General features: G+C 31.6%; 1 protein-coding gene across 1 annotated transcript in view; it reads left to right on the forward strand.

Annotated features, from left to right (window-relative positions):
- The window catches only part of LOC128182973 (uncharacterized), a 134,158-nt gene that overhangs the window by 26,088 nt on the left and 81,679 nt on the right, over positions 1 to 26,391 (forward strand). The window lies entirely within an intron of this gene.

Raw genomic sequence — 26,391 nt, forward strand, 5'->3', positions numbered from 1 at the left:
TTACATATATAAGTATAAGGGATTCTTAAGTAATATCCGATGGAAAACATAAATATTACATTTTATTCATTGAACATTAAAGAATTAAATACATATAAATAACAAAAAACGTTTACCAGATGACAGTCGCATGGTGAAATTTCCTTGTTTTGTTATTTTCTGTACATTTCCCTAGAGTTTTTGTCTTATTTAAACAAAACCTAAATATTACAATTTTCAATCAACACCAAACAATAGATGGTAGACGAATATGGATAAATGTAAGTTATCCTTTTTTTTAATAACGATACGATTTTAACAATTTTTAATATATATGCATCAAATTAAGAAAAACAAAGAATCGAATATTTAAAGAAACTTTTAATAATCTTCTAATGGATAAATCAAAAAGCTTTAAACACTGATGGTCTAATTATTTGTGATGATTTTAATTGTCAAGTAGATTTTTTCAATAATGACAAAGGTGTTAGTGTGTTTAGAAAATCCCTAAAACTTATGTGATTGCCGAGATAAAGACGAGAAAAATAATATTACTGTATTAACATGGTGTAAAAATGATAATATTCCTCAGAGCAGGATCCACTATGTTTTTATGACAAGAAATATGTTAATTCCTTTAGATAGTATTTTTCTTCGCAGAGCGCCACATGTTGATAAAATACGTTTTAGTGATCATATTGGAATAAGATTTAATATCAATACAACTGACAATTTAAGAGGTAATGAGTATGGGAAATTAAATATATTTCATTCTTTGGATAAAACATTCTGTGACGAAATAAGAAAAAAGAAAATGTAAAACAGAATAACCTTGATCCTATTAAAAATGGGAACATATCAAAATGATAATTAAGACTTCTCGCATACATTGCTCGAAAAAAGGGCAATTAAAAAGAAAATTCGAATTAATTATAAAGAAATCCAGCTTAAATCTATAAAACTAGAACATGTAATTATAAACAAAAGAAAAAAATGTACTATGCTATAAATAGGATTAAAGATGACATTGTTGTGATATATAACGATAATGAAAATGTGATGAACTGTATATTTTAGAGCAGTAAACACGCATCTGAAGAAATAGAAAATATTTAAACGATATAAATTATGGAAAAAATAACAAAAGCTGTAAGAGAATTGTGTAATCAAATCCCAGAACAGGAGGAATGTAAAGAAATAATCAAACTCATCAAATGTTATTAATCGTCTGGTAATGACAGTTTATCTGCGGAATTTTATAGAATATTTTAATTAAAAAAATGATAAAAAAGAAATATATTAAACATCGCTCTTAAAAGGCATTGAGCAAGGTACAATGCTGCCCTTTTCTCTCAAAAGGAGTGCAGTGAAGGCTTTAATTTATTTTTAAAAAGAAGGAAAAGGAACATTAAATCAAATTACAGACCAATGAGCCTTATTAACGTTGACTATACAATATCTGCTCATGTGCTAGCTAAACGCCTTCAAAAAGTATGTAACAGTATAATTGGACAAGATCAAAGTACAGCAGTGCTGCTAATAATTGTAATAAAACATTTTGTAATAAAAAAACTTACCCCCCCCCCCCCCCCAAAAAAAAGAAACCCGAGCTCACTTTATCGTCAGCCTTCTTTCACATCTCTTTTTCCCAAAGAGTGTGACAAAGGTAAAATAAAGGGTAATGGTACGGGTCATGTAATGAAAGCGCGTGCTTTTGTATGAAATGATTCCCGGGGTAATTTTTAAATGGTATGAAAACGATTTTTCTAAACTCCGATGACCTCGACAGGTTGGAAATTGATCCTGTTGAGAACTGACCCCAACTTCAGAGTTTTGATCTGAACTGGAACTTACTCTATACGATTTAAATGCACAATTATGCACATATATGAAAGTTTCAGTTTTAAAATCTTCATACTGTCCGATACACATGCGGACGTGGCTGGTGGTTTTTTTTTTAGGTTGATATGTCCGATGAATCATTTATATTTGAGACTGAAAATTTGATATCCATTTATTATTACAATACTATGTGAATAAAGCTAAGAAGATGACCGTTTGTTCTGGATGAAACGGGCGAGTCGGGCTAAAAAAATTATTGACATAAAATTGAATTTCATTCCCTTGTGTCACAGAATTTGAAGTTTAAACTTGTCATAATCTCTGATAAATATATCCAACAAATATTAATACTTTTCAGGCAATTCAACTGAGCTTAATTCGACAGGCACCTGACGTGTATATTTTTAAAATAATTGAAAATATAAAACCTTTATACTGTTTTGTTAGGCAAAGAGTATGTTTACAACGTGTATTTGTATTAAGACAAAAATATATAACGTCAGGTATCTGTACTTGATTTGAAAAAGTAAGAAAATTTCCCTGACAAAAAAAAAAGGAATAGTTGTCATAATTTTATCCAACTTGTCAACAGTTTTTATTATATGACTTAACAATAATTTTCATACACTTGCCAGGTAAACTATCTTTGAAGCAGCAGCAGACATTCTGCATGTGCATTGTATTTAATTTAGTTTTTAAAAAATACAATTTATTTCTATTATTTTGAGTTTTCAATTCCATTATTTACCTGTAAATTAGAAACACAGGCAAATGACGTTATATATTTTCTCATATCTAAAAACATATACCCTTCAGAGTAAAAATATAAACAAGTAGGCTTGTATCTTCTGTAAGAGGATGATTAATCTAATCATATTAATGATATACATGAAGACAGGGAAATTTTGAACATATTAAGGTTACTCAAGCATACAATTGATAGCGAAAAACTTGTTAAAATTCGGGTTTTATCAGACCTATTTTTGAAGATGGTGATGTTGCTGGGACAAATGTATCAAGGAAAACTTTGAACTGCTTTAACATGTACAATTCGAAGCAGCCGGGATAGTAACGGGAATAAAACGTAATTCTTCTAAAATCATTTTATATAGTAAATACAATCTCGAAGTGATAAACAAAAACTAATTCTATTTTACAAGATAATAAATGGTTTAGCACCACAATACATGTTAGTTTCAGTTCAATCATAATTTCCAATTGAACATGCATATACATGTAATATTAGTTCGAATGACCTATTTTACCGTCTATCATTCTATCGGACTACTTTTTATTACAATAGCTAAATTATTGAATAATCTAGATGCAGAAACGAAAAATTCAACAAATTTATCCATCTTTATGTCAGAACTTTAAAAGAACTAAAATATATACCAAAATCTTACTTACAGTTCAAATTAGACAATGGAAAAGAAAATAGCATTTTATGTCAATTGCCAAAAACATCTAGCAACTTATTCAAGGATTTTTATAATTAGAGTCGGTGTTTATACTGCGAGTCTGAATCTGAAGGAAATGTGCATTTTTTTTCTTTGATGTCCAAGATAAACCCAACAAAGAGATCTAGACGAACTATAAAAACAACTTAGTGACAATAGTGTACCTTTTCATATTAAGGGCATCTTCGTTAGCCAAGGGGTTTCAGTCCACTCTGCTCCCCATAAACCCTTGGCAGGTCTCTTTACGAAACTCAGTGATAAGGTGGCGCTACCTAGCGAGTAACTTAAGTTGCGCCACTTGCATATTTACATTTTAATCGAATGAAACAATGGGTCATATACACGCTTAGTCACGCTACGTTATAAATTCAACTTGAAAACACCTTGACTAGCGAGAATAGGAACATAATTAACTATGCTATTAAAAGGAAAGAAGACAAAGCCTAGAGAAAGCAAGGAATGTTTTATTTATAGTGATTGTAAGGACCTCTACCGAGAGTGAAAAAGTCGCTAATTTAAGAAAGCATTCATGCCATAAAACGAGGTATTGTCGTCGTGAACACTGACAATGCGAACAATAATTAGATAAAATACAGCTCGTTGATCATTTAAAAGTGGTAACCATTTTAAGTGACTTATAACACACGTTAAAGGCAACGGGATAGGCAACTTCTACATTCGCCATGTTTACTTTCCATACTATCACGCGAACCTTGCATGACAAGTTTGTAAATCTCTGTACAATCCCATGCAGTAAAATATATCGTTTTTTTATAAGCGATCCAGTTACACCATCGTTAGAGAGGCACAGAACACGAGCACTTGTGCCTCAACTTGTTAAATGCACCGATTGTTTTTCTTCGAAGATTACACGTGTGTTTCTTCTTAAATTTAATTTCAAGGCCCTTATTTAAACGCTGCGATTGGATCAGCTACTCGCAGCTGCAGCCAATCATAAAACGGAGCTTGTCACTGAGATTTCGTAATGAGATCTGCGAAGGGTTTATAGAGAACAGAATGGACCGAAAACCATTGGCTAGCAAAGATGTATTAAGGGAGATATGCGGCCATCTTTTACATTTGAGGATAAGAATGTAAACATTCTGACTGACTGACTTGTTTCTGCCCAAAACTGGCCAATTATGTTGCCTAAAGATATAAAAGCAATAGTAAGAAAAGGGTACCATATTTTGAGGCCAAGATGCAAAATTCAAACTTTCTCTCAACAAATGGTGTAGGTCTAGAGGACACCATTGAACCCTTTTCATATTTTTCAAATTTTAAATCTTCAAAACTAGTCTGTAGCTGTGCAGTTCGACATGTTCTGAATGATTAAAAAGGCATTTTACTGTTCTTGTATGCATTCTTTTCAAACAAAATGGTATGCAGGACTTCATATTTATTGCCTTTATATTTTTTGGCAACATTTTTGCCCAGTTTCAGGTTAGCGTTAAACGCAGTTTTAGCGATTTGATTCGTGTAAGTTACACTGCTTAAATATATTTAATTATTATACATGTATATTTACTTATTATATAGTTCTCTTTATTTACTGGTCTTGTTAAATGGGCTGGATCATGGATATTTCATTCTTATCACAGGATGAACCTCTGTCATTCAGTCAACTGAACGATAACTGAATAGTCTGGAAAGGTGACTGAATGGTATAGCTATGCCATTCAGTCTCCTTTCGGTTACCTTTCAGTTATTTTTCAGTTAACCAAAATGGCAGAAATTCATCCTGTGTATGTTTGTATCCCTGCAAGCATAAATGAAGGTGATAGGTTTGTTAATTTAGGTGTGAATGAAAATGTCTACCAACAATATGTCTTACAATCATAAATAGTAAATATTCAGATAATTATTTAATATTCAAGTATGCCTGTGATAGGAAGGTCAAATATTTACCCCAACGCTGTTATTTGATCTTTTACTTCATATTTCTATACTACGATCAAAGCAGTATAGAAACAACTAGACACGATCTCGTTGCGAGCAACGAGTGAGTCGTTCGTCCGATTTTTGAAAAGAATAGGTTAAACTTATCAATTTAAAGATAAAATCGTAGATCTAAGCAAAAAAAGTAAAAAAAAATTTTGCGGCACTCGGGGCTTGAAACCGGGTCGCCTTGGCCATGTCCACGACTCTATCGACTGAGCTACTCGGACTCTCCCTTCAGAACTTTGACGCTGACTTTCTCGAGAATGGCTTGATTGATTTTAAAACAAATTACATATTCTAAATCAGTAAGAGGATCACTATACCGTGTAAAAATTTCAAAGAAAAATATTAAAAAATAAAAAAGTCGAAAAATTCATTTTTTTCAAATTGTCTTCTGGTGACGACCGGAAGTGACGGCAGACATTCTCTTGACCGAGGTGCACCAGAAAAACGGTAGATCTATCATCTCTGAAAAGTTCACCCCGTTATCTTTACTCGGTTTTTAGAAACCTGACAGACAAAAATGACTTTTTAAAATCGTTAACAAACGATAACTTCTGACTGGAAGTGTATTTTCAAAAATAAAAAAAAATCTATCAGCTTTAGATGAAAACACTTTAATATTGAAAATTTGAGAGAAATCGACTCAGCAATTTTCAAAAAATCGTCTGCACTAAATCGGTAAGAAAAAAAAAAAGAATAATAAGAAGAAAAGTGAAAAAGAAACAATAAAATAATAGAAGGGTCTTCCGCTGAAGACGGAAGACCCTAATTAAAGTAAAATTACTTTATTGTCATCCTGTACAACAATTAGGCTGTTAACTTGATACAGATACCATGAATCAGAATTATTTATGCCTAGAAAAATAAGCTATTTCATTATACTTAATTACATCCGAAGTTATCCTAACGGCGCAAATAAAACACAAATAAAAAAAGAATTGGCTTTCAAGATATATAGTTTCTATAGCATTGTTCCTGAAAGAGTATATGTTAGCGTATCATCATTTTGTAGACTGTTATTGGCTGGGTTCATGTGAATACACAATTCAGATAATCACAGTTTTAACCAACTGAGTGGGTGCAAACAGAAAAATCGCAATATGATATACTGTAAATTTTGTATTTACACCCACCCAGAAAATTTACAATGAAAAATACCGAAGTTTCGTGGATGAATGTAAAACCAAAATTAAAAATATGACGTATTGTAGTTTCTTTTTTATTATTTATATTTGCACACTTATCCAGTGAATTCAAAAAAAAGGAGTTTTACTGCATGGAATAGGTTACCGTGTAACCATATATACGAGGGTTGATCCGAAATTAATGTCATAGATGCGATAAAATCGCGAAAAATACGCGTAAAGTGACAAAAATTCGTTCTTTGAGATATCTACCTAATTAAATCCAGATCTGAAAATTTTAATGCACTATTATAAATATTTCTGAAGATAATATATTTAGTTGAGCGTGAGGTAAGGGTAGTCGCCGCACGCTAGCAACGTCATTTCTAGATCATTTGCCTTCTGGTAGAATTTCATAATTTAGTACTCTATACAAATTGACCTCGACCCTCTTTTTACATTGTTTTAACATTTGTTCATAATGTAACCAATTACTCTTTTTGTAATCTATGAAGTAGTAATTGGATTAATTAATGTGCGATCAGTTTGTAGAGGAATCTTCAAAGTCATGAACGTAGCTTTTTAATATAGCCATTGACGTAAGAACCCAGCTTTAACTTTCCTTCATAGCATATGTCTTCTGTCTATCTAATTTATTTATTAACATGACATATGCTTTTATTAGATATTGGAAGGGTACTCTGTTCACTCGCTCGTAATTTTAGGTTGATATATCAATTCCAGTACAATTTCTAGTGATTTCTATCCATCGAAGCAAAAATGTATCGCATCATACGCATGTCCAGCCTTTTTATTCCTTGATCTAGAAACAAAAGGGACTGCATAGATATCCGAAATGGACGGTAACGGTCCCTTTTGCGTTCAAACAGTTTAAAAAAATATTTGTTTCAAAATATTGTGTTGTTTTTGTGTTTTGAAGCATATAATTTATTCATAAATACAAACCTTAAAAAAGACGTAAATTCATGACGCGGCGATGTCAGGTATATATCATGCTATATACATCAATATCTAGTTTGGTGTTCAACGAATTTTAATCAAAATTTGAATTAGATTTTGAATTTTAATTAGGAAAATTTTGATGGATCATTTTATACAATACAGCGCCAGTGAAAATCGCCGTGCATACTGTGACATTACTTTTGGATCAACCCTTGTAATAATATTCTTTAATATATATATATATATATATATATATATATATATATATATATATATATATATATATATATATATATATATATATATATATATATATATATATATATAAAAGCACTAAAAATAACCAACGACACGAACAATAAAGTAAAATATTGTCAAATTTTCGGGACAACCCGTCCCTTCTTCAGAAGAACAAAATAAAAACTACATATGAAAGAAGAAAAACATCTACAAAACTAGCACTAAACTAAAAACTAAATAATACATAAAAACCAAAAAATGTATAAACACCGGATCGAAACGTGGCAGCTACATCTTTGTATTAAAGATTTCAAGCCCGAGAAAGAAAAATCCCGCTCGACGCATCGGACGGTCTGTGAAGAAGTGCTAGAAGATAACGCGAACGAATTGATTTGCTAATTGGGGGTTGCTGTTAATTAAGCTGTACTAGTAAGAGAATTCGTAGTGAAGGTTTGTAGGGAAGATAGACTCTGTAAAAGACCGCATAAATATACATAAGAGTGTAAAAACTAATGGGAGTAAAATAAAGAAAATAAAATGGATAAATGACAATTGAAAATAACAAAACCAAGGAACGAGCTTATAAGTTGAATAAATTACATGAATGAAAGTTTGTACATGTACCAAAAAGGATGATGATGGTGAAATTGCTCGCTTAGTTGATGTTCATTTTGGTGAAGTCACTTAATTTGTTCATGCCGTCAGTGCGGAATGACTTCAGTCTATGCATCCAAAATTTTTCTTTATTTTTTCTCTCCGCATCTGTCCAGTCTGGGTTGTGATCAATAACCAAAACCATCATGTTTTTTAGCGCGCGTTATTCAATTTGTATGCACACACCGTTGCAGTTTTGAGACTACATCTTTAAAAAAATAATGATTCAATGCTGAAATAATTATGCAATAACCTAATCATTGCGTTTTCTTAGATTTCATCAATGTGTTGAACATGTAAGGGTGACGAAAGTGCTTCAACGTTTATTACTTCATCGATAATAATGAGACACATGCATGACTGATATAATAAAAACAAGTACGTCTTTTTGCATGAAAGATTCAAACAAGCTGGGGTCACGACTGAATGCATACGACTTTTGAATAACCTTTTTTATAAAGAGAGGAAATTCATTGAAAAGAAAATAACGACAGAATGGTGTTTAGAAGCATAAGGCGTGCAATCTACCTAATGGTCGGATGAAAGGAGGTGAAGCGATAACGGGTGCACTGGAAACTTAAATAGTGTTTGTGTTAATGCCATTTCAGTAAGTGAAATTTGAATTTCTTTCTTACGTTAAGGCATTACCAAACGTAGTGGGGTGAATCGTTCAATTAGTAGTTAGCTCTTGTTTTGGGTTTCATTTTTTTAAGTTTTTGCTTTTAAAAATAGGCTACCAAGACCCAGAATACCGAATGGTATCTGCTCAAAAGGGAAACAATGGGTGTATTGTTGAAGACCACTGACCTGTTACAGTACTATCATCTGGAGATATGTACACGTACAACGTCAATCACTACGGTCTCTATTAATGTAATGTTATTTATATGCATAAACAAAGGTAACTATCCTTTATTCAGAAACACTCATAGCCACCAATTTACTTCCCGGTTCATATTTTGACGCATTTTAAAAAGGACAATTGATAACTGCAATAAAATTGTTGTTGTGAAAACAATTTGTAAGCCACCCGCAATAAAATGTGTTAAACATCAAAATAAATGTTCGTTTAAAAGCATTTAAAGAAATTATTGACAATTAAATTTCAAAAGTGTATCAAAATGGACATAAATATTTTAAAATTATAAAGGTTGTGCTAAGCTTCCTTGATAAAACTTAATTATAAATGACTTATCAATTATTTCTCTTTCACTTATGGTATTTGTAGTTAGTATTTGAAAACAAATAACGTGTTCACAACTGTCAAATTTAATGATAACAAGAACATTTTTAATATCAAAATTTTTGAAAGAAAAAACAAATTCGAAAGAATAATATTATCGGCCAATAGAGGGCAGAGAATATATAAAATGAAATATAAATTTATTGTTAAAAAGTATGCTTCTTTCACAAACGCATTTTCAAAATCAAATAGAAATCCGGGTTTTTTTTCATGTGAGTTGCAAATTGATTATCTTATTGATATTTAAAATAAAAAAAAAATATTTTTACGTGTCATATATTTTTTATTAATATTCAGAATTTCAATAAACGTTTATGGTTCTTCATTAGTCGTAGTTTTTTCCACAAACTCTTTACTGGTGTAAGGTGTACTACAAAGATGGCATTGTTATCTTTGTTGAGAAATAATAACATACTAATTATTTTATTCGTAGCTCATTCGGTCTTTTTCTGAAGACGCTAACGTTATAAAGAAAACAGGCATACTTATTTATCAAAAGGTGATAATTTCAATAGTTTTCATTCTGAGCTTAAAACCTGTGATATTAAAGGCATGTAAAGAAGACGAAAACTTATACTTCATAATTGTTGAAAACAAGGATACCCTGGTACAATTTGAATTTGAATTCACAAAGTTTTACCAAAATCGATAGCATCAAACCTTACGACTTTTTACCGCTATACAAACCAACTACTCTGAGGATGATATAAACAAGATGCTTAGGTTACTGATTGACAACATATACATGTATTGCATTGTTAGCAGACCTAATTCTATATTCATTTGAAGCAGAATTTATTCAAAGACTTCAGCGTTGAAAAAGAAATCGCTCGCTGTGTCCTCGACAATGGGTATATCGACGACGTATTATCAATTAACAATTGTTACTTCCATTCTTACGTGGACTCGATATATTCCAGTGAACTTGAAAAAAAAAAAGATACCAAAGAGTCTGAGTCACCTTTGTCATACGGTATTTAGATGTTTTACCAGAAAAAGAAATTCATGGTTACTTAACAACAAAACTTAAACCTGATGACTTCAAATTTGTTATAGTCAACCTTTCGTTACCTATATAGCAATATATCTTCATCACCTGCACATGTATTTTTTGTCTCTCAGTTTATTCGGTATGCAAGGGCATGCTTTACATATTAACATGTTCTAAAACGAGGCAAGCTACATTCAAACAAGTTGATAAAACAAGATTGTCAACAGTCTCGATTGAAGTCATTATTTCGTTAGTTCCATTGGCGATACAACGACCTTGCCAGCAAATACATCCTCTGCTAGGTCGAAAGCCGACTGACTATTTTCGTTCTTATTGTAAGACCTTAATCATTCACCGAATTGTCTACAGATTTTCCGTTTTCCCGATGAGACAATGAGCACACGGCGGGTGTGACCGGTCGGCAGAGGATGATCACTCCTCCGTGACGCCGGTCCTACCTCTAATTTTTTAAGAGGTCCGTGTTTGCTCTGCTCTGCTTTGTATTATTCCTTTGAAATTTTACTTTTTAATACTGCTCGATGTCACTACATTTCATTCATTCGCAGAAATCCGTTTAACTGGATCGTGTACATTCATAATCTTTAACAAAATTAAAAACGAACAACACTCCGGGGAAGTCTCACATTTCATAATACACCAGTCACACATTCGCGGATCAACTCCACGGTTCTACTACGGAATATTTCCTACGGTTGACACCAGAAAAATCTAATGATCGTTAATTGATACGGAGTTAGTACGGATGCACTACGGAATGGATACAAATTGATACATACAAATTACTACGGATTTATACGGAGTTAAAACGGACTTCTAATTTCTTAAACAGTTTAGTTAGTTTTACTAAGGAAGTACTACGGTGGTTTTATCCGTAGTGGAATTTTGAACGTGTTCTAAAATTGTCGCAGCTATACAAGTTTTGCTACTTTTGGATACGATAACAGACGGAAAAACCACTCAATACCAATCGCCACGAATAATGCCGGATAGCTTTTGTAGCTAATCCGGCATTTAATCCGTGAATGTGTGACTGGGGCATTATGCATATCTATTAAAAACAGCAAAATATTTTCAGTTCAATGAAACCATAACTTATGTAAGGAATCATACATTAACATGGATTTAATTATTTTTCGGCCAGTTCTAAGAAAACCTACAATACTTTTACGCATATTGCATGGATTGTTGCATCTAAACGACAGAGAACACTTTAAAAAAAAAACTGGGCTACTTAAACAAACAATACATGTTAAAAAGAAAGTTTAAAATATATAGAATAGCGTTGATAAAATATATTTATAGTTATAAAAAAGCAAGAAAATACTTGTCACTGCAACATATCAGCATTTCAAATTTCTAGGAGAGTAATTTATATGAACAAAATCTGTCTCATCGTTCTCAACAAACAAACTTACAAACACTTTATCAAAATTCTTTGTTGGTTTCTTTTATTTTGAAGTTGTTCACACAACATCCTACTCTCACTCATGACGTCATCATTGTGGGTATCTACGAAAGAAAACATGATTTATCAGAGGTAAAGTATCTGCATAACCTTTGTTATGCGTTTGTGTAAGCTTGATCGTTTAGACATGTGAAGTATTTTTTAACTAAGGTATGTTACTTCTTTGAAATATATGTTAATGAAATGTCTTTCTTATCACCCTTGCGTGACCTCATATAACATGTATGCCTGAAAGCAGAAGAGGAGAGGGTAAAAAGGTTATAGTTGCAGTTCTACAATCGCAGTTTATACCAATGGAAATTATAAAATGGTTAGGTTTATCATGGGAATTAAATTCATTTTTCCATTCCATTTCATAATAGACGAAGAGAAGACGCTGGGTTTGTTGTTTGAAGAAAGTAAACAGTCGTTTCCCCGATATATAGCGAGAGATCTGGCACAAGTAGTGGGAAAAAATTCCATGACTCAAGAAATGGGTAATCTGACACGTTGTTCTTCTATAGAAATAACTACAAAAGAATCATGGGACTCAAAGTTATTATTCAAAAACATAGATCAAGTTCTGTACACCTGGATAAAATGTTTTCCTTGTAAAAATACGAGATTTCTACATTCTGCTAGGAGAAAAAATGTTATCATATATTCAGATGTAATTTACTCAGCAATAAGTGCATATACGGTTAAAGTTAATTTTAAGGTGTTCCATTTGTTGTGGAAAGCTGATGGGAAAATATAAGTTCGACATGGATAGAGTTGAAGGCCATAAGATTGGCGTTGGCAATTTTTAAGAGTGAGTTAAAAGAAACGACAGTGAAGTGGTTTTCTTATAACCTAAAGAGAAAATAGTCAACACTGGTAACAAGAACAACCATATACAAGTTATATTATATAATGTTTTCAAAATGTGTGCTGATAACAAAATTCCACTTGTCCAGTGGGCTCAGAGATCAGAAAATGACAAAGCAGATTTTATTTAATATCATCGATCATAATTAATGGAAAATTACTGAAGAATGTTTCGACTTTATTAGTTCTCTGTTCAGATTATTCACTGTGGACATATTTGCAAATTTCAATAAGTCAGATACAGCTCAACATTTGGAATCCTGAATCAAAAGCTCTAGACTGTTTTACAATAAAATCGGGGAAACTGAATAATTGGCTAGTTCCATTTTTTCATTTAATAGTATTTCATAAATATTTACAAACTTGTAAGGCCTATGGTGTTCTTTTAGTACCAAACTGCCCATCTCCTGGGGTTTTTGGCCAATGTTATTTAATGAAAATTTACATCTATTCATAAGACTTAGGTGAAAAATTTGTTATTGTTTAAAGATACCAAGGAGATAATCATTCAAGGTCAGAACGAAAACTGATTATTTGGTTCTATATATATATATATATATATATATATATATATATATATATATATATATATTGTTTGTTCTGGAATACTTGTGGTACAATTATACTAATTTATAATGAATGAAGGTGTATTGCAGATGACATAGGCTCTTGTACATCTAATTCATTTTGGTACTTGCTTATGTGTGTCGAATACCAACGGTTGATGTATTGCAGATGAAGAATGGTTTTGATACATCAGAAGGTGTATTGCAGACGATAAAGGTCTTAATTCACAGAAAAACGGAAAAGTCCTTAGACAATTAGGTGATTAATTATGGTCTACCAGTTAGCATGAAAATCGTCAGTGAGCATGTGACCCAGTGGAAGATAGTATTTGCTGACAAGGTCGTTGAATCGACCATAGAACTTACGAAAAGATGACTTAAAAAATTTGTGAAGAAGTCAATTAATAAATTCACTCATTAGCTCACCTGAGCCAAAGGATCAAGTGAGCTTTTCTGATCACAAATTGTCCGTTGTTTGCCGTCGTTGTAAACTTTTCACATTTTCATATTCTTCTCAAAAACCGCTGGGCAGATTTCAACCAAATTTGGCACAATGTACCACTAGGTAAAGGGAATTCAAGTTTGTTCGAATGAAGGGCCACGCCCTATTAAAAGGGGAGATAATTGAGAATATTGAAAATTTGTTGGTATTTTTCAAAAATCTTCTTCTCAAAAACTATCCGGCCTGAAAAGCTTAAACTTATGTGGAGGCATCCTCAGGTAATGAAAATTCACGTTTGGTCAAATCATGGTCCTCAGGGGTAGGGTGGGGCCACAAGAGGGGGTCAAGTTTTACATAGGAATATATAGAGAAAATCTTTAAAAATCTTCTCCTCAAAAACTATTCGGCCAGCAAAGCTCAAATTTGAGTGAAAGCATCTTCCGATAGTGTAGATTTAAGTTTGTTCAAATCGTGGTCCCCGGGGGTATAGTGGGACCACAATAAGGGGATCAAGTTTTACATAGGGATATAAAGAGAAAATCTTTAAAAATCTTCTTCTCAAAAACTATTTGGCCAGGAAAGCTCACATTTGAGTGAAAGCATCTACAGATAGTGTAGATTCAAGTTTTTTCAAATCATGGTCCCCGGGAGTAAGGTGGGGCAACAATTGGGGGATAAAATTTTATACAAGAATATATAGAGAAAATCTTCTTCTCAAAAACGATTATGCCAAGGAAGCTCAAAGTGGCGTGTAACTATCTTCAGATAATGTAGATTCAAATTTTATCAAATCATGGTCCCTGGGGGTAGGGCGGGGCCACAATCGGGGATACATTTTTATATAGAGAGAACATCTTTAAAATATTCTTCTCAAAACTATTAGGCCAGGAAAGCCCAAATTTGAGTGGAAGCATCACCATATCGTATAGATTTAAGTTTGTTTAAATAATAGTCCAGGGGTGGGTGAGGCCACAATGGGTGATGAATTTTTACATAGATATATAAAGAAAATCTTTAAAAATCTTCTTTTTAAAGACTATTTGGCCAGAAAAGCTTAAACATGTGTAGAGGAATCCTCGGGTAGTGTAAATTCAAGTTTGCAAAATCACAGTCCCTAGTGGTAGGGCGCGGCCGTGATGGCGGTTTGAATTTTTACATAGGAATTTATAGAGCAAATTTTTAAAAATATTCTGGGAAAGTGTTCGGTCCAAAACTCAGTACTTAGTGTGAAAGCACAGGTTATGTAGATTTAAGTTTGATGAAATCATGATTCCCTAGAAGAAAGTGGGGCCACTAAATGGGGGGGGGGGTACATAGGAATAGAGAAACATTTTCTTACAGGTACAACAACAAAAGGGGCTTGGCATTTACCCAAAAAAGGAGGTGGATAAAAATTGGCAGATTTTCAATTTTTTTTTGCAAGATCTACTGTACTTGCTAAAAGAGCGATGTGGCCCCTTGGCCTCTGGTTTTCTATTAAATTCAACTTTTTCATCTAGGCATACATTGTCACAACATTTGTATTCCTTATGTATTACAACACGATTGATAAGCTGGTTTTTTTAGTAATTAAGATTTTGATTAAGTGTTTCTATTTTTAGAATGCACTGTTTCCTCTTTTTTGACTGACAACTGAAAAGGAAAATGCCATTGGATAGATTAAGGGCAACACTGGGAGTTTGAAGTAAAAGAACAGGAATATGTTTTTCTTAGTGAAGGCTTTTTAAAATGAAACTTAAGACAAATTTAGACAGATAACAATGATATTATAAATAATAAAAAAAACTGTGTTCAGAAAGTGTTCTTTTGGATAACAAAATTAAGCAAACCACCATTAGTTGATCATACGTATTTTCAAATTGAGATTGATGTGACAGCTCAAGAAAAGTTAAACATGATGAGCATATTTGAAACATAAATTATGTTACAGTTTGCAATACCATATAAGAAGGAATTTATGAATAAACACCCAATATTTCTCAATATGATAGCATGATAGAACTGAAAGTTCTTTTTCCATAATTATGCGAAGATATTTTTTCTGTGATTATGTGTTTTCTTTTTTCCATGAAGTTTATTTTCGCTGTACCGCACATTTTTTAACACGTCTCCGCTTTTTTTCTTGCAAGTGACAGTGTTTAATATGCTTGTAATTTTGTGTCATCTTTTTAAAGATAAATTTCAATTATTTTCATATATTTTGCCATTATTTGAAAGATACATTTTAACTGAAAAACTTGTAAGGAGATGAAGAGAGATTGTATGCTTTCTATTTATAAACACATATACATATTTGAAAAATCCATATTCCTAATTATTTCACCGTATTAATAAACCTTTAATTTTTCTATTACGGTGTTGGTCCACTTAGTGAAAATGGTTTTTTTTTATGATTTCTTACAATTTATTTTTTTGCTGCAGTTGCCTTTTATTACTATTGAACTTATGTTTGTAAAATGCAATAAGCATGTGAAATAAATTCAAAAATTGCATATAATGTATAGCGTGATTATATCGATTCAAAAAAAATACTGTCATTGTATCCATTTTATAATTTGTAATTTTTCATATATTTAATCATGATTTATCTGAGCACGTTTCTAGGTAAACATAAAAGAATCATTTATACTATTTTAACCATAAAACATTCAATAATTGATACCTGTATTTGACAAAGATGTATCGTTGTCAGGATAGCAACGTTTTTTCATTACGTATTTTTATGAATGTATAAATATTATCCATGTAATTATTACTTATAAACCCTTAAGTTAGTCATTGATATGTTATCATCTTTGATTTGTTTAAACTATGATCATTTTAGTAAACATTTTCATGATATTGGTGTGCTTCATTAATGTTGTTTTATTTTTGGGTTTTCTTGTTTCTTGTTGGTAAAAACAAATAATCTATAATTTCTATATTATGTAGAATTAGCAAAGATTTTTCTAAGGTCAGACGCAACCTATCTTCCATTTTCACTTTTTTCCCAACCTCCACAATTTGAAGATTTCTTCCATGTAATTCCAAAATAATATTTTCATGTTATATGATACTTTCAAAATTTGAATATAAAGTGTTTGATCGAGAATATATAATATTACCTTATTTACAGGTATAAAAATGCATTTTACTTGCTACTTTAAGGAAAATTCTAAATATTCTAGATCCGAAAGAAGCCTGGCTATGTACCTTGATTTTTTTGGAATTAACAGGTTTAAATGTCAATAAATAAGGAATATCATATCAAGAAAAAAATTATAAAATTGAGGAACGTCTCGTGTGTCTTTAAAACCTGATTTTATATAGCAAAATCTTCATCAACAACATTGATAGCGTGAACTTGAGAACGGTTAATGGGAGATAATGCGGATCATTTTCAACACAAAATTGAAGAAATCGATAATGCAATAAATAAAACTGGCAGAATACGTTTTTTCTTTTTTTTCCCATACAAAATCAGTCTTCATTATCTAAAATGTGTTTGTGGCTACATTAGAAATAAATGCATATCTCTTGAATCTATTCCTTTCCAAAACATTTGAAAACTTTTTTATTATCAATTTTGTAAAATTTAAAAACAATTCTAAACCGGTGAAAGTATGTTTACTATATTGTACTGTTATCCACATTAATATCAAAATGTTTCACGTACAACTTTTAAACAAATAGTCCCAATTAAGATCATTGGTACTGGCATAGGATTGACTATTTTGCGACGGAAAATCTGATCGGGTGACCTAGTTTGACAAAATTTTGGAAGATATGAAAAAGCAGCTTCTATATGAAAAATGTCAGCTTTTATGATAGGTTTTAACTTCCCCCAAAAAGTCATCCCCTTTTATATTCTCTGTGCAGGCTGATTGTACAGGGAAAACGAATCAACAATACTTTGTGGTCGCCATATTTGTTTTGGTCATGTGACATGTCATGTGACAGTATTTTCAGTAGAGCATTTTGTGCGTGTGCAAACAAACATTCTTTCGCAATCGCCATTTTGAGTCCGAAATATTCATAGCAAGTGCATTACCAATAGGATTAAGACTTGTTAAAGGTAATTGAATTACTTTATATTAATATTCATAATATATTTTATTATTTATTTTCATATACATATATACCCATTACCTTTTTGTTATATGTTTTTTTTTCTATTCAGAGGTTTGTACTTATTTACGAAAAGAAATTCTATCGGTTAAAGCGTTCATGATTCTGGTAGTTGTTGTAAATGAAAGAATTGTGTACGTTTCAACACATTCATTGTGTGTAACCGCAAGAGAATACAATAAACATTTTAAAAATATCTTGGGTTCTTAATTTCTTTTTATTATTGGCAATGTTTTTCTAACTCCCCCAATTAGCTCAGGTTATATTGTGGTTGTTTTTTCTTAATATTTACCAGTATGATTTATGGAAAAACCAATTTGAAATAGCAATTTATTTTCTATTTACAGTTACTTGAACAAACTTTATACAAACCAACCATATTCAAATTTGATCGAGTGATGTCTAGTTTGACAAAAGATTGTGAGATTTGAAAAAGCAGCTTCTGCACACTCCTGTTTATAGTTGATTTTATACGAGTTAGCAGCGATGTAGTCTTTAACAATGCTTTTTAACTTCCCCAAAAGAGCTTCCCCTTCTATTATTTCACTACAGGCTGATTGTACAGGAAAAACAAATCAACAATGTATATACAGTATTTTCCGGTGTTGAATTTGCGCATGTGCAAACCCAAATTCTTTCAAAATTGCCATATCATTCAAAGAGTCTGACATATTCATACCAAGTAAATAATCAATATGATTAAGAATTGTTGAAGGTGATTGAATTACTTAATATTGATTAATGTTATATGATTTAATTGCCTTGTTCAAAACAAAACACATGTCTTTCTGAAAATAAGTGTTTTTAAAATTGTATAATTCATATACGATGGAAACAAAATGTTGACCATTGTATTAAACGTATTATCAAAGTGGTATATCAATCAGGAAATTGTGCTCTTGAATAACATTAGCATCACGAGCATCACTTTAGAGTAAAAACATTTGTACTTTCTCATTTTGCAAATTTTAAAATATGCCTCCATTTAGTCAGGTTCTTACAAATCTTTAGAGGATTTTTTTTTAAATTATATTTCATGATAAGGGATTAAATGATTTATTATCCATTAGACCATTTACTCCTGTCGATACTAATTTTTTATTTCAGATATTATATTTGATAGCATCAAATTTTTAAATATATTGACGTTCGTTTTTTCGTACAGGGCACTCGTGGTAACATTGCAATATATTTTATATTTGTCTATATACATCTGTCTTTGTATTTTTAGCATGCCAAATAAAAAATCGAGGCGAAAATACAGTCAAAAAAGTACGAAGAAAAAAGACCAGGAACCGGCACATGTACAAGAACAAAAACAGGAGGGGCAAGACGCGTTGACGAGCATAATAAAAGGACCCAGTTCCGAAGGATTGGCGACCAGAAGCTCCATGCCAGGTATGAATTATCATATCGCACATGGTTGGGGCGCTAGACCCATCCCCGTGGACTCTGTTTAATTTCTGTGGGACATATTGTCAATGATGTCATCAGAAAAAACAGTTATGGGGAAATCCATAGTTTTATTCTTATTAAGATACTCAAACCTAGAAGATTCTACGATTAGGGGAGGCGTTGTTCTAGATATAGACGGTCAGATGCAAAGCAAACCCAAGCATTCAATCAAAATTACTACCATTTAAAAAAAGAAATATAATTATACTAGTTAAAATGGCATGTTATTTTGATCAATTTTTTTTATTATGTCGTTCTAAGTATTTTCAATGCTTCTGTAATACATCTCTAATAGTTGACATATACTAAGAGTCAATCGCCACATTTTAAGCAATCTACAGAGCTCACAATGTTTTGTGCCGTAAACAAAGATCAGGTCATGTTTTTGTATACATTTTGAAAGTTCCAGGTGTAGACCTAAATGAATGTGACAAACGCTAGGATTATTTATCTTCAAAACGAATGAGTAAATAAAAAAATCAGTTAAAAAATTTTAAACAGGATATTGAATTAATTTTAAAAACATGACTCGAGCCTTACTTACAAAACGACTAATCATGAGCTCTGTTTCTAGCTTATAACTCTCCCACTAAGACTCAATTTTTTGTTGATAATACGAAATGCATTTATAAAGCAAAATAAACAATAAAAAAAAGAAAATAAAATTTGAGCAAAACTGTGACTATGTCCCTTTAAAAGCAGGTCATGCATAAATACATATATGATATCCGTACATGGACAGTTTCTACTTAAATTAGCAAAGGTCACTAGCAATACATGGTCAGCTATAGACAGAAAATTTTGGTTTATGTTGGAAGGGGGAGGGTCAGAACACTTCACAGCTAGGTACACAGGTGGAAAATAAATGTTATCTATTTACCCTTCAAGGATATGCACTCATTTGTATCAAGAGTAGGTAAGAGCGTGCGATAGTTATTTCTTATTTTTCAGTTTATGTATTTGATAGGAATCTTCTCTCAGTTTCAGACAGAATTTCAAATAGGGCCCCTAGTAAGGTAATCGTTAATCCACTCTTCTCTTGCCAGTTTACCCAAGGGCATTCAAAATTCATCGCTTTAAGGATTATCCAATCTCGCTACCAGCTATGATCTTGAAGTTAAACTGGACACCTCTCGTAAGGCACTGTTTGCCATTTCTTCTTTCATCACCGGTATCCATACAATCCCTAAAAAAGCCACAGACCTTTTCATAGATAGGATTATTCGCTGTAGAGGTCTCACCTATGTGGACGTATATCTTGTTTGCCATATTACTCTCTCGCGATGAGATTAACAAATTTCACACACTTTTTTCAAACCAGGAGAATACTAACAACAAATAAACATGTCAATGCATTATTTACATACGGATTATGCACATAAAATTAGAAATAGATGCGTAAAATCCAAAAATAACGAAAGGAATATTACACGTCGCCCACGAGTTTCAGATGTGCAATCGGGTGTAACGAAATCGAAAAGTTTATAAACTTATATTCTTGTGTGACGGTCCCTATTTGCGAGCGGTATTCAGTTTAAACTCCGTATCTGCAAAAAAAAAATACCCAAGTAGGCACGTCGCACAGGAGATAATTAAAGGATAGTCTTACGACTATTGTTGAACTATTTAGGTCACTATAGTGTTGAGGTTGTCTGACTATGTTGTGTCGACTAGACATTTGAAGCTTAGTTGCAGGAAAAAATGGTAAAATACTTTAACTGAGAAGAATTATAGGCCCCTTTGTACACCCACCTTTACCTTACATGCATTTTTTAACTATTGTTCAAAATACAAGTGGTGGTTGCAGGATAATTACACATTAGTCGTATTCTTGGCATCAATTTATTTATTGACCTAGAATTATGTTTCCTAAAATGCGCAGCTTTTGATACAGTAATTGACTTGATCAAACAGTTTGGATCACACAGTTAGGTCCATGCGCCAATGTGGACATTAAAAGTGCATTTAGATTACTTCCTGTTAACCCTGGAGTCTTTGAGGATGTAGGTTTCAGATTTAAGCGTCCAACAAGTGATTATTAATGAGATTCAAATTTCTGTACATTTTTTGAAAAGTTATCATAAATTTTATATGTTCGGTATCAGAAAAGTTAAAATTATTTCAAGAGGTGTGCTAACTTTAGAGTTTCCTCAGCAGTTGAAAAACTCTAGGTTCAAGTACTTGCTTAGTGTTTATGGATCTTGAAATATGTACAGTACTTAATAGTATTTAGATACCTCAACACAAAGTACAGGATTTTAAAGGGTTACCTCTTATTCTTCTAAATAAAACAAAGCTAAGAGAACTGGAGCTGGAATCCATATACATGTAGTTAGAAATTTGAATTTCTGTTCTAAGGCCGTCAGAGACAAATTAGCATTTTATAGGAGATAGTCTTGGTTCATCTCGTCTTAATTTGCGTGTTAGACTTACTATGGCATTGGAGGAAGACATGTTATTGTGGCTTGAATTTTTAAACAATCGTATTAATTTTCCTCATCAGATTGAGTGAATTCAAAATAAATATAGCTATTACTGGAGTGATAATATCATAAAAAATTTGATTTTAATGTACCACACTACCTTTAGGGTAATTTGTACTTTTTTAGAAGGGTATAATATCAAGTAACAATGTTCACCCGGTCTTAGAAATATCTATGGTCAAAATTAAAAAATGTTAAAGGTCAAAGATCAATTACTGAAAAATGACCAAACAAATACAAATAATCCAGGTACATGAAATATTGATATTCAAAAGAAGAGATGACATGAAATATATTTTTTCATCTATTTGTCTCTTTGGATGGTCTTGCTGGTAGTAATAGGACTCAAAATGTCAATCAAAAGATACAAATTTGCATTTTTCTTAACATATGACCAATGGGACACAGAGCAAAGATTTGAAATTGATATTTCTTGCAATAAAATGTAATGAATGTATAAATTTGCAATATGCAATGTATTATTTAGACCCGTGTTTTTGAGATATGCTAGAAATTTTATAATTTTTTGTAACATTGAAATGTAAAAGCTAATTTTTTAATCTTGTTTTTTAATTACATGTATTATAAAACTGAATATCACGAAAGAAATTTGAATGCACTTGTATTTAAGTACAAAAAACCCCCCAAATATAAGTAAAATTAATATTTTAAAGTAAGTATGCCATTGCAAAACTTTATTCTATTGGCATATTGTCCTATTTAATGGGTCTCAAACTGAAATTTTAATCGCACGTCTGGTATATACACAGTTTAGTTCTACAAACAAATTAGTTTTTCTACTGAACCAAGCTTGATTTATTAAGAACAACTTGTGCAACTGAGATTTCCTTCCTCATATTTGTGAATCATATTTTAGAACAATTAGCTAAGTGCAATATTCATAACAACAAATCAATACTAGCAGGGATTCAATTATTCTTAATGTTTAAAAAGAACTCCATAATAATGAAACAAATAAAAAATCAATGTATCAAACTGGTTATAATTTTATCATTTACTATATATTAAATGCACTCGGCGAACCAAGAATACAATTTTATTCGCTTTTCATCTCTGTGATAAAATAAAGCAGACATACCGATTTCAGGAATTCGTTGAAAATACGAGTTAATATAAATTTTCTTTAAATTCTTCACAGACAATCAAAAATACGAAATATGCTCATTTCTTAAATCTAATTGTCTTATAAAACTGATTTGATGAGACATCTCTAAAATCGTACAAAACTGTTCAAAGAGGAGGGCGCTAGTAATGAAAAATGTTATACTTGCATCGTACTTTTAGTCAACGATAACAGTTAAATCGAAAAAATATCTTGTTATAAGTTTTAAATAATGAAAAAAAAAGAATGGTTGACAACAAATTGAGAAAACATTTTTAAAATGCTGAAATCTAAAAAAAAAAATCGCTTTTTCAAAAATATTTGACTGAAGAAAACTCTACGACCGGATATATTTGAAGAGGTCGAAATCTTTAAGAAAAAATAACTTTCAGACGTGAGGTATGCCAGTACATTAAACTCGAAAAATAAGCGACTTAACATATCTTTGTCACTCCACTATATACACAGACACTGCTTCGGCTTACGATCTCAGTTGTGGATTGTACTTTAAAGGATATATGGCTCACTGTAAGTGGTCTTTAAATTAAGAAAATTAAGATGGAATCAGGGATTTCATATTTTAAGTGCTGGTCCTAATAGCTATACTTTTTGGTGGAGATGATCTCTGTTGTCTTAATGTTAAGGAGCATTATTTAGCATTTTAACCACTCAATAATCCGGTTCTCAAAGAATAATGTACTTGATGAGGAAGTTATTTTTTTTATGCAATTTCAGGAAATATTCTTTTCTGGTTTTCGACCTTTCAAAAGTAAATTTGATTAAATGTTCATTATATGTAGATAAAAGGAAATTGAAATACTGTGGTTTCATTAATATTCAAGGGTATCAATTTTCGTGGATAAAGTGAAAATCACAGTTTCAAGGATACGGTAATTCGTGGCCAATGACCCATTCAGTACAAAATGTTAATAGAAATTGCGTTTCAATGAACATTTAATTTCATCGATCAACTTATCAACGAAATCCACGAAAATTGGTATTCAACGAATATTGATGAAACCACAGTATCATTTTTTTCTATATTTTTTACTTTTATACAACTTGATATAGAAATAACAATAACTGTTAAGAATCTAACAAGGACTATATTTTAGGTGGAACATTGACGTAGGAAAATAGCACAATTTTATGCAATTCAGAATTACTATAGATTCATGATTTTATTTAGCATTTTTAAAACAATAACATTAATGATGGAATTTTTAAAACTAATTTGAACTAATAATAAGTTATAAGGGTTTAGAATATGTTTTTAAAACATGATTTTAAGCGCTCATTCTATAACTAGAATTGTGTGAACAAATCACTAAAATCAATTTTTCTCTCTTATTAAATGGTCAATATATCACATTTAATGTCTGTTTATATCTTTATAATATGTAAAATTCAGAAATATATTTTGATTGGAAGCATAGAAAAATAATTAGAATATCTTCAAACATTAAGAAAACTAGAGGAAATGCGGGCTAAGCAATATCAATTTTAGTTTAAATATTTATTTCAATTTAGTAATTTTAGCTGAAAGACATTCTGATAATCTATCATTTCATTGAAGAATATAAGATTCATATTTTAAACAGATGTCTACAAAACTGCAGAACAACCTTTATTTTTATCATACTTCAAGTTGAGAAAAAAGAAATGAACTTGACCTCACCTTTATGCAAAAACAAGGAGGTCTAATTTAATCAAACTAATACAAATAATTGGTGATATGATCTGTTAAACTGTGTAAAAATTTCATGAATTTCTTGTTATAGGAAGTATGTCTAAAAACGAGAAGACTCCTTCCTTAACATCACATTTTTGGCTAAACTCATATCTTATATCGACAGCTAGTAGTATAGTTGATGTTATTCCTCTTAAAGAGTGGAAAAGATTCAATTAACTTGCTTCATCAGTAAATCAAGGCCCAACTCCATCAGCATTGTACAATCTCTTATCATAGAGAATGTTTTTCGACTGTCGATTGCATCAAACTCCTTCAATACATGAACAACATACAACACTATGCGTTTAGCTTCAATAACCTAAGAGCACTGTTTAATGCAGCAATGATATGGCCTTCCATAGAACAAATATAGAACTATAGAACTAGAAGAAAATGACAAGCCTGATTGGAGTAATAAACACTGTTTGATATAGGTTGTACTAAACCAAATATGCAGCAGCATTTACGTTTAATTTTTTCCCTTTTCTTTGAGTTGGATAATTTACTTAATGGTAGACAATTTGATCAGTTGGGAAACAGGTCACAGGTATGTTGAAAAGGTAGCTTTTAGATAGATTTCCCCTGTTCAGGCTAAATCTAAGTTTCTGCAAATACGACCACAGGTTACCGAGCAATAGTTTGTCATTTAGAGGAAAAAACCCGCTTACAAAGTAATAATTTTTGTCATTTTTGTAAGTTTTGGATAAAGCGTTTTTGGTATTTGGCCTGGATAAGAAGTGTTACATATACCAGTATCATTCTGTTAGAATAAAAGCTGTAATTGTTGCAACAGATAAAACATTTTCAGATGCTGAAATTAAACAGTTGCCAGGTTGCAATTTACTGTCATTCAAACCTACATTTGAACAACTTTTACTCAAACATCTCTTTTATCTTAAAATTTCAAATGCGAAATGTCTTTCAAAAAAGATACTTGGCTTTTCTTATGGACTCCCAAAATGTTTGTTTATTCATTCTAGGGCAAACGATTAAAGATAAGCAAAGTTTGGGAAAAAATTTATTAAAGATGCAGATGGGCACTTAATACCTTGCAAGAAATTTCTTTACTAACATTACACTTATTTGGTTCTTTCTCCTTTCTCGTATCTACTGGAGGTATTTTTAAAGATGTGTAAAAACAATTGAACAGGAAATGCAATGGCTTAACAGGTGGGTAGCTAACCAGGTGTTTGTCTGTGGGATTGTCATCCATTTCCAATCTTAAAGTGTATCTGCAAAACAATATTACTCAAATGGGACCCATTTATCTGACCTTGGAAATCACGCTTTTCTTCATATTATTATGCTAAAGGATATGAGCAAAGAGTTTCCTTTCAATTTGTAAAATGTTAGTCAATTTGTAGAGCTGAAAAGTAGAAGAGTTGAAACTGAACTGTGCTCGAAAGCACTGTCCACCCTTTTTCTCTTTTATATCGGTATCCCTAAAACCCCATATCTAAGCCACAAACCATTTGATATATTAGAGTTATTCGCTGTAGAAGTCTCACCTATGCGGGCGTACATCTTGCTCACCATATTACTCTGTCGCGATGAGATTATCAAATTTCACGCACTTTTTTCAAACCAGGAGAATTGTAACATAAAACAAAAACCAGGCCAATGCATTATTTATATACAGAATTTGCTCATACAATAAGAAAGACATGCAAATACAACGGAAGAAAAATTGCACGTCAAAAAGGAGTTTAAG

The sequence above is a fragment of the Crassostrea angulata genome, chromosome 5 (assembly GCF_025612915.1).
Source record: "Crassostrea angulata isolate pt1a10 chromosome 5, ASM2561291v2, whole genome shotgun sequence".
Lineage (NCBI taxonomy): Eukaryota > Metazoa > Mollusca > Bivalvia > Ostreida > Ostreidae > Magallana > Magallana angulata.